The sequence below is a fragment of the Hylobates moloch genome, unplaced genomic scaffold, assembly GCF_009828535.3.
Source record: "Hylobates moloch isolate HMO894 unplaced genomic scaffold, HMol_V3 SCAFFOLD_5, whole genome shotgun sequence".
Lineage (NCBI taxonomy): Eukaryota > Metazoa > Chordata > Mammalia > Primates > Hylobatidae > Hylobates > Hylobates moloch.
Genome location: NW_026652280.1, coordinates 155983473 through 155992665, shown reverse-complemented (window position 1 = coordinate 155992665; position 9193 = coordinate 155983473). Strand labels below are relative to the sequence as shown.

The 9193-nt window shown below is 40.2% G+C and overlaps 1 pseudogene; it reads left to right on the top strand.

The window, feature by feature from the left end:
• The first annotated feature begins 4386 nt into the window (after positions 1–4386).
• On the top strand, positions 4387–5269 carry LOC116467990 (peptidyl-prolyl cis-trans isomerase NIMA-interacting 1-like; annotated as a pseudogene).
• Positions 5270–9193: the final 3924 nt, after the last annotated feature.

The following is a 9193-nucleotide window of genomic DNA, read 5'->3' as shown; positions in this document are numbered from 1 at the left end:
CACTGCTTCAACTGGAATATTTTCCAGCTTTGCAATTGGGTAAATGCTGTAAAGAGATAGCATGATAGGAAGGACTTAATTTTAATAAATGCAACCAAAATGACAGCATTGAGAGCAAATGTCTCTGGATTCCAGCAGTGTTCCTCATTATTTGAAATAATACATACATATAAATAGTTAAGGGTTTCAAATAATACACACATATAAATAGTTATCTAGTGACAATTTTATAATAATATTCTCAATCCTTAATTTATCTGTTACATCTTTATTCATGGTCTGGAAACTTAAATATTCTTAGACTTCATGAACAGATATAGAATAGGGTTGATAGACTATGTCTTGTCCAAATCTGGCAAGTCTGTTTTTATAAATAAAGATTTGTTGGAACAAAACCATGTCTATTTGTTAACATATTGTGTAATACAACAATGGTAGAATTGAGTAGCGACAGAAACCATATGGACTGGAGAGCCTGAAACATTTGCAATGTGGCCCTTTACAGAGAATGTTTGCTGACTCCTGGCATAGAATATAGTGAAGTGTACAGCACATATTTTTCATAAAATCATTCATATTTAAACAATGGTCAAGCCAGACAAAACAGGCCAGATTCAGATGACTGGCCAGTGCTGGAAAAAGAGATGAAGATCCTGTGTCACCACTGTCACTAATTTTCTGGGTGATATGGAGCAAGTCACCAATTCTCCTCTAGTAAGAAGGGAGTGTCTCCCTTTGCTGAGGTTACAGTGCCTAAGGCCAAATGGCAAAACTACATCATCTTTAAGGGGAAAGTGACATTAAGCCAAAGAACTATGTCCAAAAGAATCGCAAATGCAAGGAGAGCCTGAAGTGAATATTGGGAGCGGAGGTGCAGAGCCTAACAGGTCAGAGTTTCAAGCAGACAAATGAGGATGATCTAATCTAATTTAAATACTCACAATAACCTACTTAAATATACCTAGGCCTGTGTTTTCATAAATTAAGTATGTCTATGGTTTCATAGACTGAGATACACAAGAACTGTTTCATCTTCTGCAAAATGAAGTTTTGATAGAAAAACGTCTGGCAAAGTGTGCTTCTAGTCTAAGAAATGTCCTGCAGGAAAGAAAAAAAGAAAAAGTTCCTTGGTTACATAAACAGGAAATAGTCTAAACCATTTCCATCTGTTAGAGATTCACAACGAACATTTGTATATTTTGCCTGAGAAGTCCTGCCAATAAGAAGCCTAACATTTTTTTCAACAAGCTTTGCCAAAATGTACTGGCCATCTGAAATTTTTTAAAAATCATGCAACACTTATAAATCCTTGGAAAAACTTTAGAAAACACTTTCTTAGACAATCTCTAAAGTTTTGTTGTTGCACTTCAGATATTCAGAGAAGTAAAAACTACCTAAACATCTCAGCTAATATTTCTTTTATTATTTGAATTTTCAAAAACCTATTACTGGAAATGTCAGGAAGTTAACACAAAATTTGAAAATACAGAGACTGGTGCACCTTGCCTTATCTGCCTTTAGCTCCATGCATATTCCACAATAAGTGAACTAATGTATCCTCATTATAGTATTCATTAAAATAGGCCTATCAGGATTTCTCATTGACCACTGTTAATTAATTGTATCTGCCTCCTTGGTAACTATCAATTAATTATAGATGCCTGACAGAAATTGAGTGATTTCTCTTTGTAAATATTCTAGAATTCCAGCTTCTTACTGGTAAAGAATCATTCATTCATGCCTGTGTAAATGTCTTCATTTAACCGTCACTGGTTGAGAAGCTATTTATGTTGTGAATAACATTGGCGAGTTACTTGCTTTCATGGACTTTAAATCTAGCAGAGGGAGAAGAACAACAAATAAACAAATAAAAACTAAGATATTTTCAGTGGTGTTAATAAGAAAATAAAATAGGGTAATATATAAAATGAAGGCAAGAAGGATAGTTTATTTTGGTTGGTGGAAAATGGACTAACATATGAGCTGAGATGAGGAAAAGGGACTGGCTATGAGAAGATTTACGGGAAGAATATTACAGGCAGGAGCAACAGCAATAATAAAAGTAACGATTTAGAAATTTTGCACATTTCAACAATTTTACATGTATAATGTGACTATGGATTGGTAAATATTTAATACCACCATTTTTATTAGAACTTTCTCCTTAAGATAACTGAGTTAATATGCAAATGAGTCTAAATAATCAGCAAGATATTTGGTTCAGAGGGATGAAGTTCAAATAGTTAGCATTACTGATGGAGAATGTGTGCCAAACTCGTGATCAAGTCCTAATATTTGCTCCCTGACCTACGGTAGTGATCGTATCTTCAGGTTCAGCTGTTTGTATAGGGAAATCACACTGATGGCCTTCCATGTGGGGAAAGGGAGATAGGCCCCAGACCCGCCCGTGCTTACTTTCATGAAGAAGTAGAGCCAATGAGTGCATTCCTCAAGTAGGCTAGTTTGAATAGCTAAGGGCAAGCCACGTGGGAACCCACCTAGTAGCATAAGGAGGTAACAAATGGAGGTAAGATGCTTACTTTTCTGACAATCAGTAAAGAGAGGAGACATTTGACAATGTCTGGAGACATTCTGATGGTAACAACTGTAAGAGTGCTGCTGCTATCTAGTGGGTACTTTGGATGCTGCTAAACATCTTAGAGTGCACAAGATAGCCCCCCACAACAAACAATTATCTCACACAACATGCCAGTCGTGCCAAGGTTGACAAACACTACATCCCAGAAGTTTCCTTTTCCGTTCATGAGAGTAGGACAATAGACTTTCCTGCAACATACTCTAATGGGAATTTTTAGAGCTTCTTTGGACCAAAATCTTTTACATCCTTTGAGGATGTATTACATATATAAGATTATGTGCATAACACTATCTCGAGCTACAATCTCAAAAAAGTCTGTTGATTATATCTCAACTTTAGAATTACTCTTTCAGTATTTTCATTATTTCTCTTTACATTTACAAGTACATGTGATTTTTATAACAAGTTTCTCTGAAACCTAGCTCAAATGTCACTTCTTAAAATTATTCCTAATTACTGAACTGTTTGTTGTTCCTTCTTCTGTGTTCCTATAGCAATCTATCCATACTTTTATCGTGGCACTTATCACTCTATGAAGTAATTATTCATTTAAAGGTCATTCCCATTTAGAAAATAAGCCTTTCAGAGTAGAGGCTGTGTAGGATGTGCTAAACATCCTACAATGCACATGATAGCCCCCGTGTCAAAGAATTAACCAGTCCAAAATGTCAGTAGTGCTGAGGTGGAGAAACCCTGCGTCTCTGGAATCTTTGTAACTCCAGTGCCCACAGGGCACCTGCCACAAAGAAGCACGTTATAGGAATGAATGAATGAATGATTGCTCACAAAGAACAATACTAACATAAAAATACCATGAGTTCTATTTTATTTTTCTGAGAAAATCTTACTTGTTTGTATGCTCATGAAATTAAAAACCCTGTTACATATGTTCATCTAAAAGGAACATTTTTTTTGGACAATTTGACAGAATGATTAGAGTTTAGCAACTGGCACACGAACAAGAAAAGTAATAGACTGTGTTATGAACTGTCTAAAATCTTGTGGGTAAGTGAAGACAGTCAAACTTGGAAGAGTGAAATATAGCAAATAATACTGAATGCCATCTCTGAAAACAGCAATAAGAATATAATATTTTAAAGGTACAAAATGTAGAGAAACAGCAGAAAGACAACTTCAAAAGTGGAAAATGTAATGACAGAATGAAACTATAGTGATGATAATTAAAAACTGATGGAAACTAGGGTCATATAAATAAAATGAGATAAAATTAAAATAGAAGAAATGGTATTTTAAATAAAATAAATAAGCTTCAGGAAATGGGTCATAAAACCCTATGGAACAGCTTTTCTTTCCCCCAGAACAAGCAAAACAAAAGAATTGTTGCCTGTTCAAAAGAATGTCAAAGGAATAGTAGGAAGCTATATTATGAATTTTAAAATATAGTTTCCCGGGCATGAAGTTATGAACCAACGGTTTCAAAAGCAATAGAAAAAGACTTAGAGGTGGCATAGAGTGTACCTTTCTCCCCACAAAAGGAATCGATCAAATTTAAACTACACTAATATAAAGGTAAGAAATAATTTTTTTAATACATTGTCTTGGTCAGAAAGCATCTAGAGAGCAGAGTTTAATTCTAAGTGCCACCAGGCCCTCAGAGATAGGAAATGTTTCAGGCTCTGCAGTCCATAGGGTGTCATTCTCAACTATTCAGTTCTGTGGTTTTAGTACACAAGCAGCCAAATGTATTTGCTAGATACATTAGCAAATAAATATGACCGTGTTCCAATAAAACTTTATTTACAAAGACAAGCGTGTGAGGAGGGAAGATGGCGGACGAGGAGAAACTGCCTCCTGACGGGGAGAAACTGCCTCCTGACGAGGGGAAACTGCCTCCTGACGGGGGGAAACTGCCTCCTGACGAGGGGAAACTGCCTCCTGACGGGGGGAAACTGCCTCCTGACGGGGGGAAACTGCCTCCTGACGAGGGGAAACTGCCTCCTGACGAGGGGAAACTGCCTCCTGACGAGGGGAAACTGCCTCCTGGCTGGGAGAAGTGCATGAGCCGCCCCTCAGGCCGAGGGTACTACTTCAGCCACATCTCTAATGCCAGCCAGTGGGAGCGGAGCAGCGGGAACAGCAGCAGTGGCGGCAAAATCTGGCAGGGGGAGCCCGCCAGGGTCCGCCGCTCGCACCTGCTGGTGAAGCCAGTCAGGGCGGCCCTCGACCTGGCGGCAGGAAATCACCCGGACCGAGGAGGCGGCCCTGGAGCTGATCAGCGGCTACATCCAGAAGATCAAGGCAGGAGAGAAGGACTTTGAGTCTCTGGCCTCACAATTCAGCGACTGCAGCTCGGCCAAGGCCAGGGGAGACCTGGGTGCCTTCAGCAAAGGTCAGATGCTGACGCCATTTGAAGACTCCTGGTTTGCGCGGTGGACGGGGGAGATGAGCGGGACCGGGTTCACGGATTCCGGCATCCGCGTCATTGTCCGCACGGAGCGAGGATTGGGGGCCCAGGCCTGGCCTCGGGGTTCCCCCGCTGCCTGCTGGCCAGTGGCCAAACCCCCCACTCCCTGCCACCGTCACACAGTATTTATTGTTACCAAAATGGCTGGGAGGGGGCCCTTCCAGACTGGGGGCCCTGGGGTTCCCCACTCCCCTGTCCGTCCCCAGTTGGGGCTGCGACCTCCATACTCTCCCTTAAGGAGTTGACTTCAGCATGGGTGGGAGGCTCGCAGACCCAGGGCAATGTCGAGGGGGGCGGGGGTGTTCCAAAGAGAAGATCTGGCCAGCAGAGCCGCCCCATGTCCCACCAGGTCCTGCAGGCAGATGCGAGGGCCCAGCGTTGTTTCTAGGCTTCTCTGTTCAGTAGCGAAAGCAAACACTCGTGGGCCCAGCTGTGGGCCCTCTGAGCAACTGTGCAGCACCCTTTCACCCCCAATTAAATCCAGAACCACCAAAAACAAACAAACAAACAAACAAAAAAAAAAAAACAAAAACACCAAGAATGCCAGATAGATTTGAGCCTGCTCTGTTTTGGAAGATAAACATTGGCAAATTTTAGCAGGTCCAAATTGAATAATCAATGTGTTTAGGAGTCTGGAAACACTATTATACAAGGGATTTAAGAGATCATTAATATCCTATATAAAGATAAGTCCTGTTACCAATAAAATATTCCTTAAGACACTGAAGCATAAGAAATCACTCATTTCTTCTTTTAATAAAATTAGTTTTGTCTTGGGCCTCAACCGCTGGACTGGCAAAAATCTACTCTCAGCTTTATATCATACTCTCCTGGGACATCAGTGAGAACTACAGAATTCATAGAATCCCGAAAAATGCAAAAAGACCTCTGCTCTTTAGCTCATTATGGTTCTCACTAGAATATATGTTGCCTAGAACTAGAGAGTCAAGTCAAAAGCAGGTGACCTACTATTCCTATAAGCATTTCTTATTCACTTGCCACACTTGGTTACTTGGTCCCGCACCTGGGCCCCCAATACTTTGGTGCTTATTGTTTGTTTGTTGCGTATGTGGTCTCAGGGTAAGGTTTGAGAGAAATCTGCCACTCCATATTCCCAGGCTCAGAAGACAATTTAATTCTCTCCTCATGGGCCCCAACTATTCCCCAACCCCCTTTCCCTAGAAGCACCTATTCAGTGGTATAGATTGAGTGAGAGGTGTAGCAGATGTTCTCCTTACAACATTGGCCAAGGTTTCACAACCATCTTTGGGCTGCTGGTGGTCCCACACGGGATGTTCTGGGCATCTTGAAACATATTTTAAGATCTGGGGGGAGAAAGGAGACTGATACATTTGAAAAAAGTAACAATTCAAGAAAGTGTGTGGTAAACTCCAAGTAAGTCATGCAAAAGGAAGAAAATGGAATGTGGGTTAAAAAGGAGAGTTCGTTTTCAGGTAGAGTAGATAAGAAGATTTTATTCCTCGAGTCTTTATTTCCAGTGAAGACTTTTTGCCTGAGCTCCAGACACACAGACACACACACACACACTTTTTCCTAATATAAGTGTCTTGGATTCACCTCAAAGCCAATATAGTATTTAACATACAATCCATTACATTCAACCTATCTCCACCTTAGATTTATTCCATTCCAATATTCTCTCACTCCTATTCAACTAAGAGACTATCTTTAATTTTTTCCTCTACTTTACATCTGACATCCAATCAGTCATCATCATTAATCCGGTCATGTCTTTTTCCACAGCATCTCTCCTATCTGCCACCACATTATTCATATTGCCATTGCCTTATTTCTGGCCCCAATTATATCCCACATGAATTTCAAAACAGTCTGTTATCTGGCCGTGTGGCTGGCTATCCTCTCCCCATTGCCCACATCGTTCCAAGCTGCTGATGGGAGCTTTCTAAAGTAGAAACCTGGTATCTTTTTCCTACCTGAACCTTAAAGCCTTCCATTGCCTTCAAGCTAAAACTCAAATTCGTTGGCTTGACACAGGAGATAACCTCATGATCTAGTGCTCACCTACATATTATTTCTTACTACTTCCTACCATTTTTCTTATTTCTTATCAATTCTTACATTCTTTTTTTGTTTTGTTTTCTTTTGTTTTTGTTTGAGATGAAGTCTCGCTCTTGTCCCCCAGGCTGGAGTGCAATGGCACTATTTTGGCTCACTGCAACCTCTGCCTCCCAGATTCAATCAATTCTCCTGCCTCAGCCTCCTGAGTAGCTGGGATTACAGGCACCTGCCATCATGCCTGGCTAATTTTTGTATCTTTAGTAGAGACGGGTGTTTCACCATGTTGGCCAGGCTGGTCTCAAACTCCTGACCTCAGGTGATCCACCTGTCTCGGCCCCCCAAAGTGCTGGGATTACAGGCATGAGCCACCATGCCTGGCACATTTTTCTTACTATTCCTGCTAATCTGCAGTTCCTTGAGTGGACCATGATCTCTTCCATCCTACCTCTTTGACATTTTCTCCTGAAATGACCATCTCCCCTGACTCTCTAACCTCATCAGCTCCTCCAAAGTAAAGCTTCAGTAAAGCCTTCTATGTTCTATTCCTACCTCCCCCAAGGCTGAAAAAGTACCTCTCCTTTTTGTTCTCTAGCAACCTACACGTATGATTTTTATGGCAAATGCCATATTGGGTAGAAATTTTTCATTCCACTTGTAATTTCTCTCGATTATGAACTACTTAATACTGGGGACAACACCTTTCGTCTTTAAAACCCTAAAACTTGGGAGAAAATAGAAAATCAATATATTTTTGTTATTGAATAAGTAATTTTGAGTGATAAATGGGTAAAAAGCATATTGAATAGAAGAAAGAGCATTGGCAAAAGCTTAAAACTTCTAAAACTAATCATCTCAAAATTACCACTCATCTCCATGTTGTCGAATTAAGTGGTCAGTTCTCAGATCTATCAGCAGCTTTTGTCATAACTGGTCATAGCATCCACCTCGAAATACTATTCTTACTTGGCTTCCAGGACTTTACGCTCTTCTTATATTTTCTCCTATGTCCCTAGTCACTTTTCAGTTTTATTTATTTATTCTTCATATCCATTTAGACCTATTCTCTTTATTATTATTATTATACTTTAAGTTTTAGGGTACATGTGCACAATGTGCAGGTTTGTTACATATGTATACATGTGCCATGTTGGTGTGCTACACCCATTAACTCGTCATTTAGCATTAGGTATATCTCCTAATGCTGTCCCTCCCCCCTCCCCCTACCCCACAACAGTCCCCAGAGTGTGATGTTCCTCTTCCTAAGTCCATGTGTTCTCATTGTTCAATAACCACCTATGAGTGAGAACATGCGGTGTTTCGTTTTTTGTCTTTGCGATAGTTTACTGAGAATGATGGTTTCCAGTTTCATCCATGTCCCTACAAAGGACATGAATTCATCATTTTTTATGGCTGCATAGTATTCCATGGTGTATGTGCCACATTTTCTTAATCGAGTCTATCGTTGTTGGACATTTGGGTTGGTTCCAAGTCCTTGCTATAGTGAATAGTGCCGCAACAAACATACGTGTGCATGTGTCTTTATAGCAGCATGATTTATAGTCCTTTGGGTATATACTCAGTAATGGGATGGCTGGGTCAAATGGTATTTCTAGTTCTAGATCCCTGAGGAATCGCCACACTGACTTCCACAATGGTTGAACTAGTTTACAGTCCCACCAACAGTGTAAAAGTGTTCCTATTTCTCCACATCCTCTCCAGCACCTATTGCTTCCTGACTTTTTAATGATGGCCATTCTAACTGGTGTGAGATGGTATCTCATTGTGGTTTTGATTTGCATTTCTCTGATGGCCAGTGATGATGAGCATTTTTTCATGTGTTTTTTGGCTGCATAAATGTCTTCTTTTGAGAAGTGTCTGTTCATGTCCTTTGTCCAATTTTTGATGGGGTTGTTTGTTTTTTTCTTGTAAATTTGTTTGAGTTCATTGTAGACTCTGGATATTAGCCCTTTGTCAGTTGAGTAGGTTGTGAAAATTTTCTCCCATTTTGTAGGTTGCCAGTTCACTCTGATGGTAGTTTCTTTTGCTGTGCAGAAGCTCTTTAGTTTAATTAGATCCCATTTGTCAATTTTGGCTTTTGTTGCCATTGCTTTTGGTGTTTTAGACATGAA